Source organism: Camelus bactrianus, chromosome 27 (assembly GCF_048773025.1).
Source record: "Camelus bactrianus isolate YW-2024 breed Bactrian camel chromosome 27, ASM4877302v1, whole genome shotgun sequence".
In the NCBI taxonomy this organism is placed as follows: Eukaryota; Metazoa; Chordata; class Mammalia; order Artiodactyla; family Camelidae; genus Camelus; species Camelus bactrianus.
In genome coordinates, this window is record NC_133565.1 from 24,742,000 (window position 1) to 24,767,125 (window position 25,126).

At 53.8% G+C, this 25,126-nt stretch overlaps 1 long non-coding RNA gene and 1 other non-coding gene across 4 annotated transcripts in view; one reads left to right on the plus strand and one right to left on the minus strand.

Moving 5' to 3' along the window:
- Positions 1–305: 305 nt before the first annotated feature.
- LOC141575219 (uncharacterized) overlaps positions 306–25,126 on the minus strand; it is a 109,006-nt gene continuing 84,185 nt past the window's right edge. For all 3 annotated transcript variants that reach the window (XR_012502635.1, XR_012502634.1, XR_012502633.1), the window contains one exon: positions 306–23,731. This is a non-coding gene — a long non-coding RNA (uncharacterized LOC141575219). The remainder of the gene's footprint in view (positions 23,732–25,126) is intronic.
- On the plus strand, positions 17,026–17,097 carry TRNAT-GGU (transfer RNA threonine (anticodon GGU)). The gene has a single exon. It is a non-coding gene; the product is annotated as a tRNA-Thr (tRNA).

A 25,126-nucleotide genomic window follows, 5' to 3' on the forward strand; every position in this document is an offset into this window, starting at 1 on the left:
CCCCCTGCACTGAACCACCTGTTACATTAAACTGGCCCCTAGTGAGGCAGTGAGGAAGGGGAGGCCACCCCTTTGCTGGGGAGAGGGGTCACCCTGCCTTTTGCATCCCAGTGGCCCTCTGCCTGTTGCTGCTCTTCTCCCAGTAAGAGGGAAGGAAGACTCCAGTTGTGGTCACTGGAGTGGGCCGGAACTAAGGTAGGATTTGCTGGAGGGGTGATTAGCCTGCAGCCTGCCTTGTGGGTGCGTTCACCTAATGCTCAACCAACCCCTTCCCAAGAGCATCTTGCTGCCCCGGCTTTCTCCTGGCAAAGGGTAGGAATCTAGAGGTGGACCCTTTGGCACAGCGGCCGCATCCAGTGTCCTGTCCGAGCGTCTGTAATAAACAAATCAATAATTAAGAGAGGATGCACATTAGCCTTTGAACAGGTTCCAGGGAGAGTTTATTTTTGATCTCACACGAGGTGAACAAGGGTGTATTCGAAGCCTGGGGCAGGATGGGGGCAGCTATGGAGAGAAGGGCTGGGAGGGGTGGTGGGGGTGGTGGGGGTGGCCGTGGCCAGCCTGTGGGGGCAGCTGTGGGTGCCAGGCTGTGCAGGTGAGCACGGCGGAGCCGGGTGGCGGGTGGGCGCGCATTCAGACTGTGCTGGGCGGCACATATGTGTGCGGGTGGGGGAGGAAGGCGGGGGCCGGGGTGCGTAGGGGTTGGGGGCGGGTAGTAAAGGCAGTTGCTGGGCCCTGGACAAATGAGGCTGCTTAATAAGGAGTTTGGGGAAAGTCTTCGTTCCCTTGTGCCAGACTGGGTTAGAAGCCATGCTTTGAATGTGTGAGCTCTCAGATAGGAAGACTGCGGAATAGATAGAACATTTTAAATATCAGCCCTCCTTCCTGACTCCCACCTTCCCCTCCATCACTCCCAGCTGCCTAAGGAAGCCAGCTCACTTCCCTTCAACTTCTCAGTCCACCGGAAGTTTCCAGTCCTGGGACTCTAGGAGGAGGAAAGGAAATATTAAATCATCTTCTGTAAGGTCAGTTATCAGGAACCCCACCTCTCCCCGCACACATACCCCAAATAATAATCATGACAATACAGCAGACATTATAATCATAGAATGCTAACATTGGGAAAACAGTTAGAGATTAAGCAGCCTGGTGTTTCTCCATCCAGAGCCCCCAAACCCAGAGGATAATTAGCCCCCCATCACGGGTCAGGGAGGGAAAGGAGGAGGTGGAGGAAGGGCTGCAGCAGGTATGAAACTTCTTTGAAGTCTCACGTGTTATTTTTTAAAACTTAAGCCAGTGTGTCATCCTACCCTATAATATGTCTGTGTATGTTTTGGTATAAACTAAGGTCGTAAAATCTCTCCACGGAATGAAATGGGTGGTCCTGGAAGATGCACGTCCTGTGTATTATTCCTGTGCCCTCAAAGATCCCTGGGGGTTTGATACAAAACCCTCAGTGGTAGAAACTTAGCACTTTCGGAAGCACATATTTAGTCCAAGCCCTCCCATCCCCATCTCTGTCATTTTATAGGTAGAAAAATTAGGCCCAGGATGACTAAGTTATGTCCCCAAGGCCACACAACTAGTTAGGACCAGAGCCAAAGGCTTCTACTCTAAGCCATGCATTCTGCCATTCAAAAGAAACAAAAAACAAAGAACAACAACAAAAACAGATTCTAGGCGGGAGCTCTCAGAACCTCATGTCCCAAACATAGCGGGCCCCTCCTGGACCACATACCTCTCTCCCCAAATGGAAAGCTACCTTTTTAGCACAACAGCACTTTATGACAGATTTTTATGACGCCATCTCTCTAAGAGTCTTTCTCCAAGGAACACAAAATTCCCTGACACAACCTCACTCGGGCCTCACAATGATCTCCTGGAATTCAGCAGAGTACAGCAATTTTTGGTGTTTATTGGGTTCCTGTTTATCCGGCCTCCTTTCCAAAATGGATTTGCAGGTAAATATGATGACCTCTCCTCCACACAGACAGGAACATTGTGGGAACATTGTGGGAACGTGACTTTCTCAAGGTCGCATGATAGATTTGGGGCAGTGACGCGGATGGGATCTCAGGTTCATGTCATACAGTTTAAAGGAGGTGAGGATTGACCCATCTGGCCTCATTGAATGATTGCATCAGCTCCTGCACAGAGGCGGCTTCCTTCACTGGCCCGAGCTGTGGGACAGTGAGGCTGAGCTGAGCGGGGCAGGGGCTGGGCAGGGGCTGGGGCTAGATGGGCAAAGGCTCTGAGTGCCTCCTGCTGAGCACAGGAGCACAGGCTGGAAAAGTTTCTAAAAATACCAAGCACGTTTCTTGCAGGGGGGCTGATTCAGCTGACCTTTCCTAAGGACGGCCAATTTGCTGACCCCGTGCTGGGGGCCAGTGAGCAGAAAGGCTGCCTGTTTCTCCCCAGCTGCCTCTTGGGCTTAAGTGGGGCAGGATGGGAATATCCTCTCACTCCCAGCATCCCTCAGCTCAGATGGATCCAGTGAGAATGAAAAAGAAGAACCCTGGCTCAACCTGAGACTTTATGGAGGGCAAGACGCAGGCTAGGCAAGATGTGGGAAGGCAGACTTGGTCTCTGTTCTCACGCAGCTCAGGGTCGGCCAGCCCAGCCAAGGAGAACAGCTGGCTGTCACCTGTGACAGGTAGCAAACAGCAGGGGGTGTGAGGGACAGTTCGTTCCGAGTGGGGAGAGCCGCTCTTTCCTTTGACTAGACATTCATCTGTGTGCCAGGAGCAGTCCCCCGTACTGAGATCCTTTGCCAGCTGCTTCCAGAATAAGATGCTGGTCACCAAGACTGGCCCCGCCTGGTCTTATTTTCCTTATCTGTAAAATGGGCAAGGCGAAACTATTGGACTTCACAAATGCCTCCCAGCTGGGACTGCCAGTTGGCTGGGTCCTGGCTGAGGCCCAGGGCTCTCCTGCAAGTCCTGAGGTTCTGTGATGCCTCACGGTGTCTTCACTGGCTCTCCTGGAGCTGGCCTTGCTTCTGGCCCCTCCCAGCCCCTAGCAGGAGAAGCAGCAGGGGCAGCTTCTCTTGGTGGACTCTCTCTCTCTCTCTCTTTGAGGCTCCTGGTAGAAGACCCTCCTTCTTCCATTTCTGGCAGAGACGGCCCCTGGCAAGCCTAGGTCTCGTTCTAGCAGGCTGACATTCTTGGGGTAAGATTCTAGTCTCCACCTGTGAGTAGCCTGTGGTTTCTAACACACGACTGATGTGGCCTAGACGGGTGGACCAGATGGGTGGGCCAGATGGGAGGCCACATGGAGGAGTCACAGCACACGCTGGTTGGTTCTCCTTCACGCAGCTCTGGGTGGGGCCCCACTAGGGCCTGGCTCTGACCCAAACTGACCCCTGCAGCCCCAGCCTGTAGTCCTCCCTAGCTGGGCCTCCACAGACAGGCCTGGAGCCTGGCTAGGACAGGATGCCGTCCACCCAAAGATGGAAATGAACAGTGACAGCTCCTGATTTATGCCCTTGTTATCCTGTAAGGGAGACAGGGAGGCAATGGGAAAGGCCAGCAGCATCCCGGGAAGCCCAGCTGGGAGCCCCACACCTCCTAGAGCTGCCCGCTAGCCCCTGGGCTGGCCGAAGCAACCTGCCCCGAGAAGGGTCAAGAGCAAGCCTGGACAGGGAGAAGAGGGAGGGAGGGCAGGCCGCAAAGGCCAGCAGGCGCCGGCAGACTCCTAACCACATGGGGAGCTTCCGCAGGTGAACCAGATGCTTGGAGAGGTTGAGACCCAAGCTACAGTGGGAGGAGACCAGGAGTAAGCTTGGGTTGGTCTGACCCCAAGGCCATGCCTCCGAAGCTGCTAGGGAGCAGTGGGATCTGGTGGAGGGAGGGATCCAGGGGGAAGGTCCCTGCTCTCAGGATAAGGGGAGAGTGGAAGAAAGGTGAGGCCGAGGATTTAGAAGAGGGAGGGGACACAGGCAGGAAGAAAGGAAGGAGCAGAGGAGGTGAGGGAGGGTAGTGGAGGCTCAGGAGTCCCGTCTGTTCCAGGTTGTACTTTCTGCTCGGTGGCTCTGAAGACGGGGAGTCCATCTGGGTCAGACACAGGAGAGAACAGGCAACGCCAGCCCCTGGCCCTCCTTGTGCTCAGCTGCTCCCGGCCTGGAACTGGAGTCGAGCCAGTGGCCGGGGCCTCCCTAGGGCCTGGCCAAGGCCTCCCTGGCTGCTCAGCACAGAAGGGCTGGTCCAGCTCCTCATCCAAGAATAAAAACGAAAAGACAGTGAGAGGTGGAAGTGGCAGGGTGGCTGGCATGTTGTTGAAAGATGGCTGGGTCTCTGGCTCTGTCCTGCTTTAAGACCTTTCGTGGAGCCCACGGCCTATAGGGCTCCATCCCAGGCTCCGTCGCCCAGCGTCCAGCGCTGTCCAGGGTCCGGCCCTCCCCCTCTTCTCAGCCCTCTGGGGACCAGACTGCCCCTGTGCCCACACGCACCTCCACTCGCTTCCTGCCTCACCTCCCCCACTCTCACTCACCTCTGCACTTTTGCTCCTCAGGGTCCCCACAACCTCTCCCCATCAAAGTCCTGCCTTCCTTCCAAAGCCCTGGACATCCTCCCTCCTTAACAAGCCTCCCCAAGTTCTCCTACTGTCCCCCCACCGTCCCGGGATGCTCAGAGGCTGCCGGCTCAGCACCTGTCACAGCGTCCATCAGAGCCTCCCCCGCCCCGAGGTGGCCGTGCATATCTCTGCCCCCTCCCGGAACTCCACGTGCCTTGAAACCAGGCCTACTGTGCTCGCATGGAGCCCAGCGCCTGTGTGGATCTAATATGCACTGAATTCAGCTAGAAAATTAGACCAGAAAATCATGCTTCCTATTCTTTACCTTCCCTCACCTTCCACCCCAGCAGAATCTTTCTTGGGATCCCAGGGACAAAACTGCAGACTGAGCACTGTGGTCCTTGGGCAGAGTTTTAAACTGAAGGCAGGTGGGGCCGAGTGCCCTGTCCAGCTCTGTGCGAGGGTAGACTCTGTGCTTCTAAGGAAGGGGCCTCAGTGACGTGGGGCACCCAGGCATTGGGAGACCCGTGTCACGCTCCTGTAGGACATTTGCACAACAGGAAAGGAAGTCGCAGCATCTAAGAATGGAGCCAGTGACCACAATGGCTTCCTGGCTCCAAGGAGGGTCATGTTCTGAGCCCAGCTCAGCTTTGCCCATCCGGGAAGAACGGGTTTACCAGAAGCAGACCTGGGCGCCTAGCAGCCACGTGGCCACCAGCGTTCACAAGGCTGCAGGGGCAGAGGCTGCTGTCCCCCTGTGAAGTCAACCTGAGTGTGTAGCTCCTCCCACCCCTCCTTCTCTCCCCAGCAGTGGGCAGCCCAAGGCACTGGTTCCCAGTATGGAAGGACCAGATGGGGAAAACCAGGTTCATTTCAAGATGCATTAGACATTCCAGGGGAAATGAATGGTTAGCAAATGAGAAAGGAATGGTAAACCCATGCCATGTGAGATGTTGCCCTTGGCTCCTGAGCTCTGGGGGGACTTCAGGCAGAGCTGACCGCAGGGACAGAGCCCCAGTCCTCAACATCAGCTTGGATCTGTCTTCAGAGAATCATCGGCTGAGGGCCGACACCAGGACTGGCCAGGTGGCAGGGGAAGAAGGAGATGGATGGGGACTCCAGCTAATGGAGCCAACTAGTCCTGCTCTGCCCGAGACTTCCCAGGTTTTAGCACTGGCAAGTCCTGCATCTCAGGAACCTGTCCTTCCAGGGCGAACCAGGTAGGTAGGTCACCCTGACTCTCACCGAGCAGACATTGCTGGGCCAGGTAGGACCCAACAGTCTCTGGGTGGGTGCCTCCTACTACAGTATGGGAGGTGAGGAGGGTGGCTCCGAGGGATGGCCCGTGTGGAGGGTATCTGCCACCACCCAGCCAGCACCTATGCTGGGCGAGGCTCAGAGAGGTCACCTGACTTGACCAAGATCACGAGGCTAGAATTTAAACCCCAGCTTCTTGCTGGGAAGGGGGCAAGAGGAAAGCAGCAGAAGCCTTCGTATCTGAGCCGTCCCGCCTCTGGGCCCCAGGAGCACATGAGCTCTGCTGATGGCCCTTGTCCTCATCCAGAGACCCCAGGGAATTCATTGCAATTAGCAGTCCCAGGGTCAGCAAATAGCGGGGTGCAGCCGCAGGGCCAGTGGGAGAGACAGGGCGGTGAGGCCGCTGACCTTTACAGCTGCTTCAGGTTACGTGTGGGGGCTAAGTGGCCCCAAGGCAGCCCCAGGGTGCAGAGGGCTGGAGAGAGACTTGCTCTTAGTCTCTGCCCCTCAGAGGGAAATGCCGAGGCCTCAAACTCAACCCCATCCTGGCCTGGCAAACCTCCAGGGGACTCAGCCCCTCCTGAGGGGCCCATGGCACGCCTGCTCCACGGTCATCACACCCCAAGCGGACTGGCTCATTCACAGCCTGGTGCCCCGCCCCTCCCCTGGCCTTGCTCTCTCCACGATAAAGAGCTCGGGTTCCTTCGGTGGCTTCTTGTGTTTTGAGTCTCTCTGTCTGGCTTGTTCCCACAGAGTCTGTTTCAGCACATCGTGTCTTTTAAAAAGACAGCTCTGGCCATTCTTTGTTGGGAGGGAGCAATAAAGATTGGAAAGCAGTAAAGGGAGAAGGAACAGAGGTGAGGGTTCTTCACACTTCATCAATTTACCCGTCCCTTCTGGCCTGTCCAAATCTTTGCAGATCTGGAGAATCACCTACCCCTTCCCCACTTGAGGTCAGATACAAGTCTGTTTGGCCTTCTTTACTTAAGTCTCCAAGAAAATTGTGCTTTCTGCAGAGTTTGGGTCTCAGCTAGAGGAAAAGAACTGTGCGTGAGGAACCAAGGCCCACCCGCTAACTTCAGTTCCTGTGCGTGTCCCTGCCTAGACGGCCACCCCCTCCCTATGTGTGCTGGCTGTGCGCACCAGCCCACCTGCCCAGGTCCTGTCCGGCAGAGCTCCCTTTCCATTTTCTGTTGGCCCAGCCCACAAAGACCAGCATTTCCCCAAGTTCTGTGCGCCTGGGAAGCTAAGACCAAAGTCCTGAAGCCCCAGGGCCCAGGCTATCTGACATCCTGCTCACAGATTTGAGGAAGTTTCTCTGTAGACACGAGGAGGTTTCTGTGCTTAGAGAGATGTGCCTGGCACACGGCAGCCGTGCAATCAATGGCCATCAAATGGAGGAAAATGAAGCATATTCAACAGACGTGTATGAAGACCTGAGCTAGGCATTGGCTTCCAGAGGGGCTACGAGGCCATCCTGCCCACTGTTTTTCCACTGAGTCCATTGCCAAAACCGCTAGGCAGAGGGTCTACCCGTGTTCTAAAGACCTCCAAGGGGGAAAGGCAGTACAGCCTCTGTGCAGCCACCCACCACCCCCTCCGTCATGCACCACTGTCTGAGCGTGTGCTGTGTGCCCGGCCCTGGGCAGGCGCTGCAGCTATGCGGGGCGGGGGTGAGGGGTGGATTAGAAAATGACCTCCAGGAGCTGACAGTCTTCTGGGGAAGGGAGCCGTGGGAGCAACTCATCTTTGCCATGTGTGAAGTGTCCCAGTGGGGTGAAGTAAAGCTTGCACTGAGCTCCTGGAGGAGAGAGAGACTGCCCCACCTGGAGGGGGTGATATCTGAGCAAGTGTGGAGGCAAGTTCCTGTATCCCTTGGGGAGGAAAAGGTGAGGTCAATTCCCAATGCCTAGAGGGGAGACCAGCCTGTAAGGGGCAGAGGGCTTAGTGACAGGAAACAACTGCATTCTCCTGGCCCCTCCCGCATCCTGAATCAGCCTGCCAGCCCGCGGTGCCCTGCATCCCATCCAAAAGGGCTGCTGGGCAGGCAGAGCCCTTTCCTGGAAGCAAGGGCTGCAGTTTTGCGCCATCAAGGCACCAGCGGGGCCTCAGCTGGCATCTAGCACCACCTACCGGCCACATAGGGAAAAGCTCCTCGAAGTCACTCCTGGCCCAGGTGTCACTCCCCTTCTCACCCTGCTCACTCCCGGACTCCTATCCTCCACCCCAAGGGCAGAAGGCAACCTTCCAAGGTGACACAGACAATCTGAAGAAAACAGGAGGCCACAGGGAGTTCTTGAGCAATCAGACCCCAGACAGTCTGCCCAGGAGCATGAGGGAAATGAGACAAGGAGGGCAGAACAGGATGAGAGCTGGTAAAGGGGCGAAAGGAAGGGCAGGAAGGTGAACGAGGGTCTGAACCAGGTAGCGAGGCATGGAAGATGCTGGAAGGTTATGTGGAGTCTTCCCAGGGAAGGAAGGACTACTTTTTCCAGGGGATTCTGACGTCCCGGGAAGAGGTCACATTCTGGCCACTGCAGCCCAGGTACCAAAAAGTGCCCTCATGCTAGAACAACGTCACTCCTCTTGTACCCAGACGTTCTGGGCAGCTTCTCTCAACTTCTAACTTCAAGTGGGTGTGCACTTGCCCGTGCTACTCCCAGGACCACCTCTGGAGTCTGGAAGCCCCCTTCTTGGTGCCCAGCTCTCACTCTTATTAGTGGGGAGACAGCAACAAAGATTGGGAAGAAACAAGAAATAAGGGAGGAGGAACAGGGATGAAGGTTTCAACACAACCTGATATTAAGTGAATCACATAGAAGGTTCCCTATGGAAGATGAAGTTGCAAGTAAGCATCCTTCAGGTTTGAGTCACTGGCTCAGGGATCTCTACTGAGAAGAAAGCTTCCCAGGCATTAGCAGGTCCACGCACCTTCCCCTTCCTGGGGCTCTTCAGACTGACCTGCTGCCTGTGGAGGAGTGTCCAAGGCTACAGGTAAGAGCTCAGGTTTTGGAATCAGACAGACCAGCTCTTGACCTTGGGCAAGTCACTTAACCCCTCTAAGCCTTGGATTTCTCCTCTGAGAAATAGGGACAATAATACCACCTCGGAAAGGGTAAGCACTACAAATCACTTGGCACAGGACCTAGAAGGTAAATTTGGCTTGAACAAAAAAGAAAGAGAGGACTCTGGCCACTTTGTCACTGAGCCCCTTGGAGCCCCTGGCTCAGAGTCCTCAGGCAGGGCTGGAAGCCTCCCCCAGCCAGCTCCCAGCCTCCCGTGGGTGAGGGAGGAAAGGCGGGGGCCAGGCTCGTTCTCATGGGGAAGATCGCTCCTGGGTGGGTGATGACTGCACACCTCACCCACAGGGAAAAGCTCACAGCAAGCGAACGGAAAAAGCCAGCGCCCCTCTCTGCTGCATTCATTATTCAGAACTTCCCACAGCCTGTGCCTGCTATGGGGGTGTGTGAGAAGCACCAGGCAAGGCCAGTTTTGCCTTCCCAGCCTGAGGAGTGGACAGCAAACCCAGTGGTGGGTCAGTCGGAGCCGTCTTCCGGAACCCTGGCTCTCCCAGGGCCCGGGCAATGGGGGTGGCAGCATCCAGAGGTGAGCTGGGCTTCCTGAAGTCTCGGCTCCAGATTAGGGCTCCTCCAACCTCACCATGCAGAAACACAACCTGGAGGGCTGTTTGATTGCTGGGCCCCATCCCCAGAGTCTGTTCCAGGAGGTCTGGGGTGAGACCTGAGATTCTGCATTTCTCACGAGTTCCTAGGTTTGCAGCGGCTGCTGCTGCTCTGGGGCTATGTAAGTTTACATTTCAGTCAGTCAAAATTTAATTTCATTTAAAAATACAATTGCTCAGTCCCACCAGCCTTTCAGGGTTCAGTTGCCACATGTGGCTAGCGGCTCCCATGCTGGGCTGCGGCAGATAGAGAACGATTCCATCATAGGAGAAAGTGCCACCCCACAGCGAACAGCACTGCTCTGGAAAGTCTGTCCTAAAGCTGGAACTATCTAGGGAGACAAAGTTAGGAGCAAAGGGAGTGCGTGTCTAAAGCCCTGGGGAGGTTGAGACTTTCTGGGAGCTTGAACAACCCCCGGGGGAAGGCAGGCCCCACCAAGACTCTTCAGCAGGGTCAGTGTGATGTGATGTGAAGTGAGCCAGCCACCTGCTGACTGTGACGGAGGAACATGGGGCACCGTGGCCACGCGAAGGAGGGACATTTTTTTTTAATTTAAATTTCTTTTTTTTTTTAATTTCAGCTTTATTGAAGTATAGCTGATATACAAGACTGTAAGATATTAAGAATGCACATCATGATGCTTTGTTGGTATAAATGGAGGGACCTTTTTTCAAGCCAGCTCCGGGAGTGGCTGGAAGGGAGACACAAGCTAAGATCTGAAGGGGGCTGAGTAGGGAACCAGGCTTCCAGTGTTTCTTTGCTCAACTGTGATCCACTCATCCACAGGCCGGCGAGAATCCCTGTCACTCGGGTTGTGAGCAGTGGTTGGATTTTGGTGTGTGGGGCGGGGGCAGCCGTGAAGGACAGAGTCTGTGCCAGGCAAGGAGCTTGAATAACGAGATGCCTGCCCTGCTCGGAGGAGAAGCACGCATCAGAGTTCTGAACAGATGGCCCAGCAAAAGGGGTTAAGCAAAGAGATCGCTGCGCGGAGTCTTGTCACTCGCATCTGAACGGAGACCTGGGAGGAACAGACTTTCCGTGGGTCCGAAATAGCAAGTGCCAGGGAGGCGCGCCGCCTGCCCCGCCCCACCTCGTCCCCCCCGCGCCGCCCCCTCCCCCTCCCTTCTCCCTGGGTTGGGACAGCCACTCTCCCTGGGCTCTGACAACCGCTCAGGGGAGGGAGGGGAGGGGCGCTCCGGTGGGTTCTGCCACCTGTGTCTGTCACACAGGAGAACGGCTCCGTCCTTGAACACAAAGGAATCAGCTTGGGTCAGGAGGCCCCCAGGCTGCACCCCTGAGTGTGCCCAGACTTCTGGGGGCTTGGAGCTCTCTTCCGAGTGTCCTGACCCTGACCTCAGGTCTTTGCTTCCTATTGTGCCCCTTCTGTAAGGGTCCCTCCAAGCAGACCACCTGCTGCCAGCCAGTCTGGGACACAAAGCTTCTTGTCTAGATGTATGGGGACCTGGAACAAAATGGGACACTGGGCCATTCACAGCCCGCACGAGTTACCCACATTACCCTTCTGCTGCCTCTCTGTCTCCAGACAGTGCTCTCCACCTACCGCCATGACTGCCTCTCTCCTTTCACATCCTTCCTTCTCCTTGTCTTTTTCTCTTTTTTTCTCCATCTTTCTCTGCCTCTCTTTCTTCGCCTCTGGGCCTCCTCTGATTCCCAAGGAATCCAAGTCTGTTCTCAAGTTGAAGTCCTGTCTGAGCTTCACAGAGTCACCCCTCACCTGCCTCTCTGCCACTGGTCCCTGCAGTTCCCAGGACCATCTCCTCTTTGTACACAAGGCCCAAGAACAGCTCTGCCTGCCCCACCGGCTGGCCCTTCTTCTTTCTCGAAGCCTCTGTGTCTCCCTGCACTCTCCATCATTAAACCTCTTCTGACCACTCCTTCCTGGAAATCCAGGCAAACAGAAGCAACCACTCACTGCAGGTTTTTCTTTTCAGTTTCTCCAAACTCACTATCACTGACCTCAAGGTAAAGCCACCTGGACCCTGGTCCTGCCATCCTTTTTCTTGTCAAGCAACATCTTTCCCATTTATAAAAATCACTGTTACCTTGGATAATGTTTTGGTCTATAAGGAAGGCAGATTTCATGATGCCTTAAAAATAAAGAATTATATTTAGCGTAAGAAGGATTGCAGAACGCAAAAAGAAATCACCCACTGACTCAAATTTCGTACTTCCAAGGAACTTTGCCTGGCTGGGCTTCCTTTTGGAGTATGGTGGAAAAATTGTCACCATCTTGGGGTGAGGGCCGGGATGCCATTCTGGATAGGGAGAGTAAAAGCCAGACCAGTGTTTCCAAAATTTCCCTTAAAGATCTATTTCTTGCTGGGAACCCTGGACCAGGCTTTCACAGCCTCAGTGCTATCTTGGGCTGGATGTTCTTTGTTGTAGGGCTGACCGTGCGTGGCAGGGTACTTAGCAAGCGTCCCTGAGCTCCTCCCATAGAGGCCAGGAGCCACCCTCCCAGTTGGGACAATGAAAAATACCTCCAGACCTTGCCAAATGTCCCCTGGGATGCAAAATCACCCCTCATTGAGAACCACTGGCTTGACAGCAGGCAGGTTGCTGTCATGTGACAGGGGAGAGATTGGTGGCTCTGGACAACCTTCTGAGGCTCTGGGGGAAGGAACATGACTCTCTTGGATTCAAGAAGGGCCACTTCCCAGTTTGGCAGGTAGGACCGTGACCTGATGACGGCTCGTGTATGCTGAGCTTCATCATGTTCTGGGCATGGAGCTATAGACAGCATCCCATGTCCCCATGCTGCAGGTGGGGAGGAAACTGAGTCTGGGGGAGGGTGAAAGGTCACTTTAGCCCCTAATCCTACCTCCATGTCTGTCCCTTGTCCTCTTGGTTACCTCTTTGCAGAGATGAATGAATACAGAGCAAGAACAAAGCCCAAGTGTGCAAACTATTTGCAAATATTAATTCTAATCCTCGATGTAATTTCCAATCTTGAGCACATTTCATCTTAGCTGGGAGAAATGTCACCTTAGTCCCTCTTGAGGCTTTCCCACCCACCAAACTCCCTGGGGTTGGGTCAGGATTCCTGGGACTTCAGCTGTGCCAAGACATGATTAGGGACAGGCAGTATGAGGGATGCTGTCAGCTCTCTCTCTACCCAGATTGCCACTGTCAGACCACTCCCTGTCATTCTCCGTATGGCCCATTCGGGTCTGATGGCATACTACTTTGTTGCATAGCGCTTAAGGCAAGGACACTTTCTCGAGTCTGTTTATAATCCCACATGGCTGGCTGTATTTTCCAAAGAGGGCCACAGCAACATCTTCCATCCTGCACGTACTTCTTACAGTGTGACTTTGAAGCTCATCCCATCAATGGGGGGGGGGGGGGGCGGGGTCTTGTGGCTCTGGTGGAAGTGACATTATGTGACCCTAAAGGGAGGTCCAGCTTTGCCTGGTTCTCTTGGGATGCTTGTTCTTGGAACCTAAGCCACGGTGCTATGAGGAAGGCCAAGTAGGGTGTTCCAGCTGACGGTCCCAGCTGAGATCCAAGCTGACAGCCAGGAGCAACCACTAGAGATGGGCGTCAATAGCCTTCAGATGATGCCAGCCCCCTGCCAGCAGGTCACTCCCAGCCTTTGACTCTCCCTAGACATCATACAGCATGGGCAATGTTCCTGATGTGCTTTCTGCATTCCTGACCCACAAAGTCCGGGAGATAACAAAATTCTGAGTGGTGTGTTATGTGTCAGTAGTGGGTATAACACCCACCAAATGCATCCACATGGAGACACACCTGTCTGGGGTCTGTCCTCCCCCCAGGGGTGCTGCTGGGAGCTGGGCAGGAGTCCCCACTGCTCTGAAACTTTCACACCCCTCCCCTCCTCTCTCCTGCCTGGAGCTCTCTTTCCCATCCAGGATGAAAAGTCTAGCCTTCCTTTTTGCTTCTCCATGACACTTTGTCCCCCAGCATCTCTTCCTTCTTCCTTTCCTGTCTCCATAACTCATCTCACATTGCTAAGGGTTTAGGCTTTTGAGGAACAAAAGCCTGTGAGACTTGCAGGCTTTTTACATGTCCCACCATCCCTCCCCTAGGGGAAGGAGCACAAGAGCCAGGGACCTATTTCAATGGGAGAAGGGAAGAGGGGGAAAGTGCATGGATTATTTTTAACAGCTTTATTGAGATATAATTCACATGGCATACAATTCACCCATTTAAAGTACACAATTCAGTGACTTTCAGTGTAGTTACAGAATTGTGCAGTCTTCACTACTGTCAATTTTAGAACACTTCACCACTCAAAAAAAGAAACCCCATATCCTTTAGCTGTCATCCCTTAGTCCCCCATACCTCCCAATGCCTGGCAAACAGCAGTCTTTCTGTCTCTATAGATTTCCCTGCTCCGGACATCTCACATAAATAGAATCGCACAGTATGTGGTCCTTTATGGCTGGCTTCTTTCACTTAGCACAAGGTGTTCATCCGAGTTGCAGTAGATGCACAGATTAAACCTCAAAGGTGCCATGAAGCCAAAGAAGTCCTTCCAGCTTCCCTCACCTCTGTCCCAAATTATGGGGAATATGCTCTTTGCATGTAAAAAAGAGGTCCTGTCTTCACCCACACAGTCGCTCCACTAATGACTTTTGCAGTGGGATCAGCAGCAGGGTCCCAGATTTGGGGACCACCCTCCAAGGTGAAATGATGATGGAGCTCCCAACAGCCCTCACTCCGGCCTCTTTCCCTGTGTGATTAAGTGCCTCGTGGGCGTCTTGAATGAACTATTTACTCCCTTGGACCATCTGAGCTCCCGTTTGGACCTGCTCCACCCAGTCACCATGAGCTCTGAAGGCAGGCCAGGAGCTGAGGGGAAAGCCAGCCAGACCCTAGCCTTGCCGAGGGTCTCCAAAGCACAGGCATTGAGGAATCCAGTTCTTGGGACTGCTGGAGTGGAGGGTGGTGAGCAGGCAGGGCTTAGGACCCAGCGCCAAGCGGGAGGGGCAGTGGTGGCTGCCAGCAGAGGGCTTGTGGATCACCTACGAAATGGATGAAGAATGGGCTGGAGAGGAGCGTGACCATCAATGAACCACAAAGCCTTTTAGCATCCATTTGCGACTGCTGCTGAACAAACAGTTGCAAACACACCGGTCACTAACTGGGACTCAGGGTCTCCTGAGACAGCCTTGACCTCCAGCCTGGAGCCCCATCCCCAAACAAAGGAGGGAGCATGTGCCCTCAGCAGCCCCACCTTAGGCTCTGTAGCTGGATCCAGACCTGGAACACTGCAGCCCTCCCTCTCCTTGCCTTCCTCTGTTCACGTTCTGCTCCTTGGTCCTTGCCAAGGAGCCCCCAACACCTTCGGCTCCACGAGCAACACTCCACCATGAAGAGAGATGAGTTGCTGGGCTGCACTCTAACAACCATTTAGGTATCAGCTTTCAGAATCAGATCCTGTGTATCTAATCCATCAGTTGCCTCTGACTCCCCTGCTGGAGGTAGGCACGATTCTTGTGTGTTAAGGCTTAGGCAACAGGTTCAATCCCCTGAAGGAGGTTTGGAGAGCCCTTGATTTGGACAAGCAGAAGTGGGGCTGGCCCTCCAAAATTCCCTTCTGTCTTCCAGTCACTCTGCTGGGTGCCGGACCCAAAGGTCTGCTCAGTTAGGCTGGGCTTGATGGCCAAGAGTGGTGTTTGGAACACATAAACCCCCAGGAACTCCTTAAAGGGGTCTGAATTCCTCAGGAGGAGCAGAAGATTAAGCCCATACACCCCCACCCCATGCCCCTCTTTGAGCCATGGACCAGTCAGATCCTTCCAGCACACCTTCCAGACACAGGACCTGGGGGCTGGGGTCTCCGCTCTGGGGGCAATCGGAAAGCTGGGGCCCTGGGAGTGTACCGGCCCAGCCTCCTAGCTCTGCCGGCTGACTGTGCGCCAACCAGGGGGAGCAGGAGGTTCTACTGAAACAGAAAACTCCTGGTTAGAGGCCAGAACATAGTAGATGTTCAGTGAGGTCTTGTTTACTCTGAATTGTCAACTCTCTAGCCCTTTAAGACCCCTTGGCAAAAGGGGCAAAAAGGATGACCATGGAAGGAGTCAGGTGCTCTGAGAAAGGGCTGAGCACAAATACAAAACTCAGCTGGGCTGGGAAAGGACCCTGTCCCCTGACTCCGGTCCCCAACGCCATCGGCCAGACTGACAGGACTGCGAACATGGCTACAAGGCTGTCCCCCACCCCCTCCTCCCTGCTCTGCTGTCCCCTGCTCCCCTCCTCCTCCCAGTGGCGTCCGCCTGTTTATTTGCTGAGCCTTGGTTTAACAATGCGCTGTTTTTATGAGCTGTGCTGTAGTTCTTGGTAAAGCACTTTAATCCACTTTAATGCCCCCACTCTGCTCCTCCGTGACAGCCTGGTGGTTACTCTAATGCATCCCTCTCACCTCAGGGTTACTAATGAGGTCAGAGGGAACGCAATATCCCAACTGAATAATTCACTAATCAGATGCTACAGACTCCAGTGGTAAAATTTATTTCTGACACCTAAACGGCAAATGGGTTTGCGGACACACTCACTCCCTCTTTGCTCCAGAGCTATTTCTGCTAAATGGAGGGCTGCTGTGTTTGCTTAACAAAAGGGCTCTGGTCTGGCCACAAACACAGCTCATCAACTGAGCCCTGCGTTTCTTCGGGGGTGGGAGGGGGTGGGGACAGCAGAGGACGGAGTGCTGTTTAGACCAGGGCTCTCACCAGACGGGGCTGCTTCCCTTTCCCTCCTCTGGCTGGCAGCAGGTGCCCTCCCACCCCATCCTTGTGCTAGTGGATGCCTCAGATTCCTGCCCCCCTGTTAGTTCGGGGTCCACCATTAGATCAGCCATTCTTCTGAACAGTTCAGGATGCAGACTTCTTGCAAATGCATAGAAAGCTCCCCAGAACCATTCCTCCAGGAAATGCACACACCCATTCTAATTTTGTGCTCTGTTTTCAGGGGTTCCCAGCTCCTCAAAAGACCTCAGCTTCACCACGAGACTCTTCCCTGCATTGGGCTCTGCTAGATTATCACTAGATTCTTTCCCATAGCAGGTATCCATTTTCCCAGCATAGAAGATGGAGAGGAAGAGCCAGAGGTCTCTAAGCCTGCTCCCACTTTGGGGTTCTCTGGACCTTAGGCAGAGCCCCCAGGGCTCACTTCTTTACGCACCAGGCCAGCCTAAAGAGACAGGACCCTCAGGTGAGCCCCTGCCTCTGAAGGAGGAGTTGGCCCCCCAGCCTCTCACATCCCCTCCCTCAGGGGCTGGAAGGACATCACCCATCTTCAGATTCTGTCCATGGAGAGCTTCCCCTGTCCTCTGACAGATGTGAAGCTGCAGTTTAAACTCCAGCCACATTTCCCTGGGAACCAGAGCAACCACCCCCATTCTAGAACATTCCAGGCCCCCTTGGCTCATGCTAGGTTTCTTTTTACCCCTTCAAGTGACCAGTCCCTGTGTTCAGGTTCAGGGTATCTGGTAATAAGAAACATAGGAGGCCCACGTTCTAGGATCCAACCTATCACAGCACAGGTACACTGAGCAGAGAGCTCTATTAATATCCCTTAGTGGGTGGGGGGTGTAGCTCAGTGGTGGAGCAGGTGCTTGGTGTGCACGAGGTCCTGGGTTCAATCCCCAGTGCCTCCATTAAAGGAGAAAACATTAAAAATTAAAAAAAAAAATATATATATATATATATATATATATATCTTTTAAACTTGATTGCCAAAAACAAATAGTAATGTATGCATATGTGCACAAGAGAGACAAAACTGAATAGCCCTCAAAAATATAGGCTATAAATCAAAATTGTCTTCAGTTCTCAAACAGATCCTACCAATAAGACATCTTTTTTCGTGGAATTAGAACCAGGCCCTCTGGGGGATCCCTTTCCTTTCTCAAATCTCTGCGCCACTCACCAGGGTCCAGAGCCCTCCCAGGTGACTCAGGCTCTGGCCAAAGGCCTGGGGGGAACTGACTTGGGCAGGTGACTGGATTTCAGCCACAAGCCAGTTCCCTGACCCGGGCAGGAACCGAGCATTCAGGGAAAGGCGCCGGAGGAGCCTTGGATGTCTGGAATAGTCAGTCCTTGTGTTTTATTAATCAGCAGCCATGCCACCTGAGGCTGGTCATCCATCCCCGCCTCCTGAGGCTGTGCCAAGGTGCCAGAGACAGGCAGCAGCTCGGCAGCTAATGAAGGGCCCCCTCCGCCCGGAGCGGGAGGACCAGCATCCCAGCTGCTGGCAGCTCAGGCAGCCTAATCGCCTGTCCCCCAGCCCAGCCCCTCCCTGGCTCCCCTCCTTCACCCCTCTCCTCTCTGGCTCTGCAAGAAGCTAAATGGGCCTCTGCTCCACGCCCCAAGAGACTGTGGGGGTGAGGTCCCTTGGCTGAGTCCTTTGTGGCCTTCGGGTCGCAGGCCTCCTGTCTGCTTTCTGTAAACAGAGGCAAAGGCGGCCGCTTCCCACCAGCCTGTCTGAGCCGCCCATGTGCAGACTGAAGCCTCCCCTCACTTGACCCTTGCTCCGAGGTGTGACCCCAGCTTTGCACTCTGCTTCTAATTTAGGAAGCCTCCTCCTCCTCGCCTGGTTCTTGGGAGCACTGAGCCTGGCGACTGGATCTGAGTCCTGCATTGCTGACTCAGGCAGATTAACACCTTCGCTCCTGGACTGCAGCCTGGCTGGGCAGGCAGACGGTCACCAGTGGGTCCAGCACCAGGTTCTGGCTCTGGCTCCCTGATGCTGGGAAGTGTTCTTTGCTGTTGACTTTTCCAGAATTTCACTCTTCACTTCTCTGCCTCTTGGTGCTCAGCCTTGGCCCAGAAGCTTCCTTCCCCTTTGAATCCAGAATGAGAGGGTCAGCCTGACAGCTCATGGCTCCCAGGCCCCAGCCTCTTGGAAAAGCAAAGGGAACTAACATTTGCTGAGTGGCTTCCATATGCCAGACACTGTGCTCTGGTCTCTATCCTTGAGACAACCCTGGGAAATATCCCTGTCGCCATTTTACAGATGAGGAAATTGAGGCTCTGATAGGTTCAGTAGGTCCCATGTCCCTACCCATTTGCTAGACCTCATTTAGCTTAGGAGGAAAGAGCAACTGCATCCTGAGTGACTCAGGGGACCAGAGGGGTGTTCTGGAGGTGAGCAGGATGAGACCTCAGCCCCCTGCTCCATGGTAACCCACGGGAAGGAAGGAGTTCCAGACTCTTAACTCTGGAGAAGCACTCACCCTAACCAGAGTAGTTCTTCCTCCCCAGGAAAGCACCGCTTGGCTCTCAGGGGACACAGGAGAGGGCAGTGGAAAGAGACTGCAGAGTCACCTTTCCATGCAACTATTCACTTATGTACAAGTTTATCTATCAACTCACCCATCCACCCCTCCATCAATCCACCCTGCCATTCATTAATTCTTCTGTTCACTCACTCAATTTGTTTTGACCACCTATGGTATTCCAGACCCTATATTATGTGCTGAAGATAAAACAGTGGGAAAAAAATCACAGATTCTGCTTTGAAGAGGCCAAATTACAATGGATAAGAGAGTGATGCGAAAACAGGCACCTGCAGGAGGGGATGATGAGGGATGGCATGGGGGAGAGGTTAGATTTAGAAGAAGGGCAGAAGGGCCTCTGTGGAGATCAGAGTGAGGATCAGAGATCTTCTCCCGGGAGCTTACATCTGGCCTGGGTTTCAAAAGGTGATTAGGAGTTTGGTAGGTAAATGAGGGAAATGAGTGCTAAGCAGAGGCAACTGCATGTGTTGCATAAAAACATGGGAGAAAACAAAGCTCCAGAGCAATGATTCTCAGCTGGGGCTGATTTTGCCCTTGAGGGGACACCTGGCAATGTCTGGAGACATTTTTGACTGTCATCACTTTGAAGTGTCACTGGCATCCAGTGGGCAGAGGCCGGGGATGCTGAACATCTTTCAATGCACTAGACAGTCCTCATCCCCAAACAAAGAATTTTCTGGCCCAAAATGTCAATAGTGCCAATGTTGAGAAGCTGAGAAATCTGATCTAGAAGGACAGTAGATAGTTCAGGATGGTTGGTGTGAAGGAAAGAGGAACTAATGAGAGAAAATCCCAGAAAGGTGGGCAGGAACTAGATCAAAGACTGAAAATCACCTTTATTGAATACTTACCATCTGAGTTCAGGCTGCTAAAATAAATTACCATAGACTGGATAACTCAGACAACAAACACTCATTTCTCGTCATTCTGGAGGCTGGGAAGTCCAACGTCCAGTGCCTGGTGAGGACCCACTTCTGGTTCAGAGATAACCATTTCCTCACTGTGTCCTCACACGGCAGAAGGGGCGAGGGAGCTCTCAAGGGTCTCTTTCATAAGGGCACTAATCCCATTCGTGAGGGCTCCACCCTCATGACCTAACCTCTTCCCAAAGGCCTCACCTCCTAATTCCATCACATTGGGGGCTGGGATTTCAACATATAATTTGGGGTGGACACATTCAGTCACTAGCCCGTACTCTGTGGTAAGTTTTGTGCTAGGCACTGGGAACCCCAAGATAAAACAGGATCCAGTGGCTGCCCTCTCGAGCTTACAATCCCACTGGAGAAATGCTACATATCCATGAGGGGAAAGGAGCCCCTTCTACATACAAGGCCCTGCTCTACGATCCCATATATGTTATTTCATGGATTTCTTACAGTAATTCTATGAGGTAGGTACTCTTATTTCCATTTTCCAAATGAGAAAGCTGAGGCCCAGAAAACTTAACAACAGAAAAACTAAACTAGCTCTGCATCACACAGTAAGTAAGTGGTAACGCACAGAAACAGCGCATGCTGCCCAGGTGGCAGACTCGAGGCAAATTACTAGCAGAGACCTCAATGGAGACGGCGGTCCACAGAGACTTCATGAAGAGGGCACAGCTTCTACCAGCATCTTGAATGGAGAGAGGGATCAGATACGCAGAAGGACAGGGGAGGTGAGAGGGCGGAGTGAATAAAGGTGCTGGTGAGCAAGAGCGCGGCAGGTTCCGGAAACCCCGCGTGGTTGGAGGACTGGAGGATGGAAGAGAAGAGGAAAGGGGTCCTAACGGGAGCCTGATGCCACAAGCTGCATGTGGGGTCCTGCAGTTCTGGTAAGAACTCGTGGCCAAGGGAACTAAAAAGACAACAATGGCATGAATGTTAGAAATACGTCATCAACAACCTGTGAGGAAGGAAGAGAGAGAAGAAGCTGAGAGGAATTTTACATTTCAAGCCTGAGTTTTGCCGAGAAATATCTTTTCCTGGTCTTCTGAGTATGGAAATTTCCTTTGCAAGCCTCCATCAGTTTCCAGGGGGAAAGGGCAGCCCACGCAGATGACCCCAGGGGAGCCTGCTGCTACATCCTGCCGCGGCCAGTCCTGGAGGAAAAGCGCTGTCTTTGGGGGCATCACACTCACCTCTGCTGAGAGAACTGTGCCCTCTCCTTCGGTTCCTTCCCAGTCGTCATACACATCATCACACACACGCATGTGTGCACACCCACACACACCAGACCTGGGGGTTTAATAGACACTGCTCATCAGATGAGGAAGACAGTTTGCTAAAGAAAATGTTCACTGGCCTCGCTGCTCTGAGCTGCATCGAGGTGAGAAGCTTAAAGAGAATCAATTTCATCCAAGAAATCTGAAAGGAGGCAGGGAAGGGAGGGGCTGGTTTCAGCAGTAGCCAGAGAGACAAGGCAAAGGAGCCATAGCCCAGACCAGGGAAAATCTTTGCAAATTGAATTTCTGACCATGGCAGGGAGACAAGCCAGCGCAGGGGAAAGGCCTGATCTCTGTGGGAGGAGCCCAGTGCTCCTGGGTCAGAGGGCTGCCCCTTGCCTCCTAGGCAGGCATGAGAAAAGAACAGAAAAATCCTGCTCCTAGGAGGGCAGTGTCCTCCCTGCCAGACTGCCTCACTGGCAACTCACATCCTCCATTCATCCTACATCCTTTAGCATCTCAGCTCCCTTCCTGGGAGGAAGGCAGGGGAGGGCAGGTCCAGAGAGTCTGCCTCCAAATTAAGGCCTTAGAGATGGGGATGATCAAGGCAAGGAGGAGGTGTGAGCCTGAAACAGGGCATCACCTGCCACCTGTAGGGGCCCCAAGAAGGTAGCAGCCTTCCAGGCCCTGCTCCATTGCTTTGAACCCAAAAGGAATCTTCAATCACTAGTCAACTGGGTTCTCCTTCTCTCTGAACGTGGTGGCCCCTCCCATCCACTGCCCTCTCCCCACCCTCCCCCAGGGAGCACCTGAGCTGGCCGTGCTTGGCTGAGCTTGGCTGAGCTTGGCTGTGAGGTCATGGTCAGTGCTACATCCACAGAGGTCCATACTGGGGAAGTGTGGGTCCAAGTGTGGGAAATAGTGTGTGTGTGTGTGTGTGTGTGCGCGTGCGCGTGTGCATGCACACGAGTGCTGCACCCAAAGCATCGAGATACAGGAGTCAACCTTAGCCTCTTCCTTAGAGAGGGGAAGACTGCCCAGCCACAAGCTGATGGATTAACACTGCCATCCTCACTTGGCTTTGGTTGGAAGAACAAGACCCCAGAGTCTTGTGTGACATGGGCTCAGGGAGTTCTGGGAAAGCAGCCCTCTGTCTGCACACTGGAGTGAGGGGGCTGCAGACTCTGTCCCACACCTGGTGGCCAGGCTTGTCCCATCTAGCCTCTGGGCAGGGATGCATCAGGTTCTCCAACAGCTTTCACAACAATAGAAACCCTTCCAACAGCACTGGCCCGCGGTGCGGTAGGATCACGGTGCCCCACTTTGTGGCATCAAGGATCTGCCGCCCTGCAAGGTTGTTCACAGGCAGTACACAGGTTACATCCACTAGAAACGTTCCTTTTTCAGTGCAGCAAAGAGCTGAAACAGTGCCTGATGTGGACTAGGCACTCAGCAAACGCTTGTTGAGGGAGTAAATGTTTGCTTTATTTAATCTTTGCAACAGCCCTCAAAGGAAGAGAGTTCTGTCATCATTCTTTGCCACTGAAGAAGCTAAGGCTTGCAGACGCTGAGGAACTCCCAGCAGGTCGCACAGTTGTGAGGGGCGGAGCCAGGACTTGCTTTCAGGTCCATCTCGCTCCAGAGCTCACGTCCATCCTCATCCTGGCACTATACTATCTTTCATTATAATCCAGGAAGCCTTGTCGTAAACTTGGGGTTTGCAGCATGTTACACAAGACACCACTGAGTGATAAGTGGAGGGAACTGTGAGGGCCAGAACCAGCCAGAGGAGGATGTCCTAGTGGTGAACTGGCAGAAGGGAAGAAGATTGGGGGACATCTTCAGAGAGCCCCAAGGCCTCCTCTGTCCAGGATGGCAGACACACCGCCCACCATGGGGAAGGTCCTTCACCGGCAGCCACAGAAATACCTCTGGTAAGGGCACAGGACACAGCTCCCCCCGGGGTCAGGAAGCTGCTGCAGCAAGGACTGGGTCTGACAGAGCAGATGCCACCAGCCTCTGAGTAGCAGAATGATCCCCTGCCCCTTGAGACTGGCAAGGTGAGACTGTGAGCATTCATGACCTGGGACTCGGGCTCCTGCCCCCACCCTCCCCAACCCAGACCCTCCAAGGTAAATCAGCCTTGCTATTGGGGAGCAGCGGGTAAGTTCAGACATCATGGCCAGGTGTCCTCAGCGCCTGGTGTGCTCAGTGGCCCTAAGCTCACCTGAGGGGTAGCGAGTGCTGTCGCCAGAGACCGGCATCTCTGCGACACAGCACCTAGACCTGTGTCGTTCCGTTTCCCCCTCCCCTCCACCTTCCAGTCTGGCTCTCTGCATCTCCAGAGAATGCGCTCTTCTCCCCAGCTCCTCCCGCAATAGGGCCCAAGTGAACCCCCAGCCCCTCCCCCAGACCAGAGCTGCTCCAACCCCTGTGGAGGGGACAGGCTCTCCCAACCACGGGGAGATCATTATTTCAAAATGTGCCCGCACCTCTGGGAAGTGTCAGTGCACAGAGCAGAGTGAAAATAACAAACCAACACCACCCGACCACAAATGCTGCACATCACAACAGGGACCTGACAAATGGGGACAACAGCTTGGGAGGGGAAGAAGAGTTTAACTCTGAGTCTTGGCAGGGCAAGGGAGGTGAGGCTGATGTCTCCAAAGGACGAGTTCCCCCAAACTAGGGCATCGTCCCCACGGCCTGCAGCTGGACTGCGCTCTCCCATCAGGTGGCCTGGGCTGGGGCAGCCCCGGATGCAGAGGGCAAGCACTGGAAGCTTGATCCGGAGGGAGGTCGGCTACGGGCCAGACTAGACGATCTGAAACAGGGTCACCGACCCCCGGGCTAGAGAGAGAGAGCAGGAGCCATAAGAAAAGCCAAAATGAGGCACTGAAACCAAGGGAAACACTGCCTGTGGTTGGGCGGTGCCGGAGAAGGGGGTGGACATGAGGACAGAGAAATCCCACACCCAGAGCAGCTTCTCCTGCCCACCTCCCACATGTCATGAATGGGCTTGGGCAGGTGTGTCTGTTGTCACCACCTGGTCCGATTCCACTCCCTGTTCTGGTGCTAACTTCTCCTTTGGGGCCCAACTCCCCCCCCCACACACACACACACCATGTTCAGCCCTTGACTCGGGCAGCGGGTGGGAGGGGGTGGATGCTGGCCCCACCCTCTGGCTTCAGAGGTGGGCAAGAGGCCCAGGCCTGGCCAATCAGAGTATTCCAACCCTCTGGCCTTGACAATAGTTCATGGATGGGCTGGAGAGTCAATCCTGTTGAGAAAAACAAACTTGCCAAAAGCATGACATAAGCCTATCACTACCAAGGGCCCACCAGGTGGAGAGGGCCTGACTGAGAGAGAAACAGATGAGTGGAAAAGAAATCGTGCAGTGAGAGAGAGAGCGCGCGCTCATGGCATTGCTTGAACCCCTGGTGGTAACTGACATTTCAGTTATAAAGTCAATACATCTTATTCAGGTTTAAGCCACGTGGGGTTTGGTTTCTGTCACTAGCAACCCAAAGGGTCTTGATTCATCCAGATATTCCAAGTGCAATTAAAGAGGATCAAACAGGTTGTCACCTCTGGCTGAAGCCAACCAAGTCCCTTATTAGGGAAGCAAAGAGGCCACTGGCCAGATGAAAGTTTCCTGAGAGTATTTCTGGGGCTGATTCCACAGAGCACCCTACAGAAGGCCGAAGGGGCCAGCAGACTAGGCCAGGAGGGAGGTTTCGCTGCATCCTGGTCTCACCCCTTGTTGCTGGAGAGACACACTTGATGGAAGCCCAGGCTGTACACCAGGGATACAGGCACAAAGCTCGTGTACGTCCTCCTCCAACGTGGGGCTCTGAGTGTTTGGGGCCCAGCAACCCAAGGCAGTAGCGCCTCTCTCCTGGTACACTCACTGCCCTAGAACACTAGGTGGTAACACAAAATGCTGCTCCCACAGGCTCTGTGCACCTGTGACTTGCGCGTAGCTCATCACACCACTAAGCTGTGATCTCTCCGGGACTTGTTTAATGTAACGGGACTGTACAAAAGTTTTCTTGTGTCTTTTTAGAGAAAAGGATTTCACTACTATTTTTCAAATTTAAGAATCAGTGACCTGAAAGTTGCTTTTAGGCCATGATTAGCCTTGTCTAGGAGAGGATGACTTAGGCGTCTATTTACTAACATGTCTCAGCTCTGCAAATTGGGTTTCTTGATCTTGTGACCCCACTGTACACAACACAGCTTCTT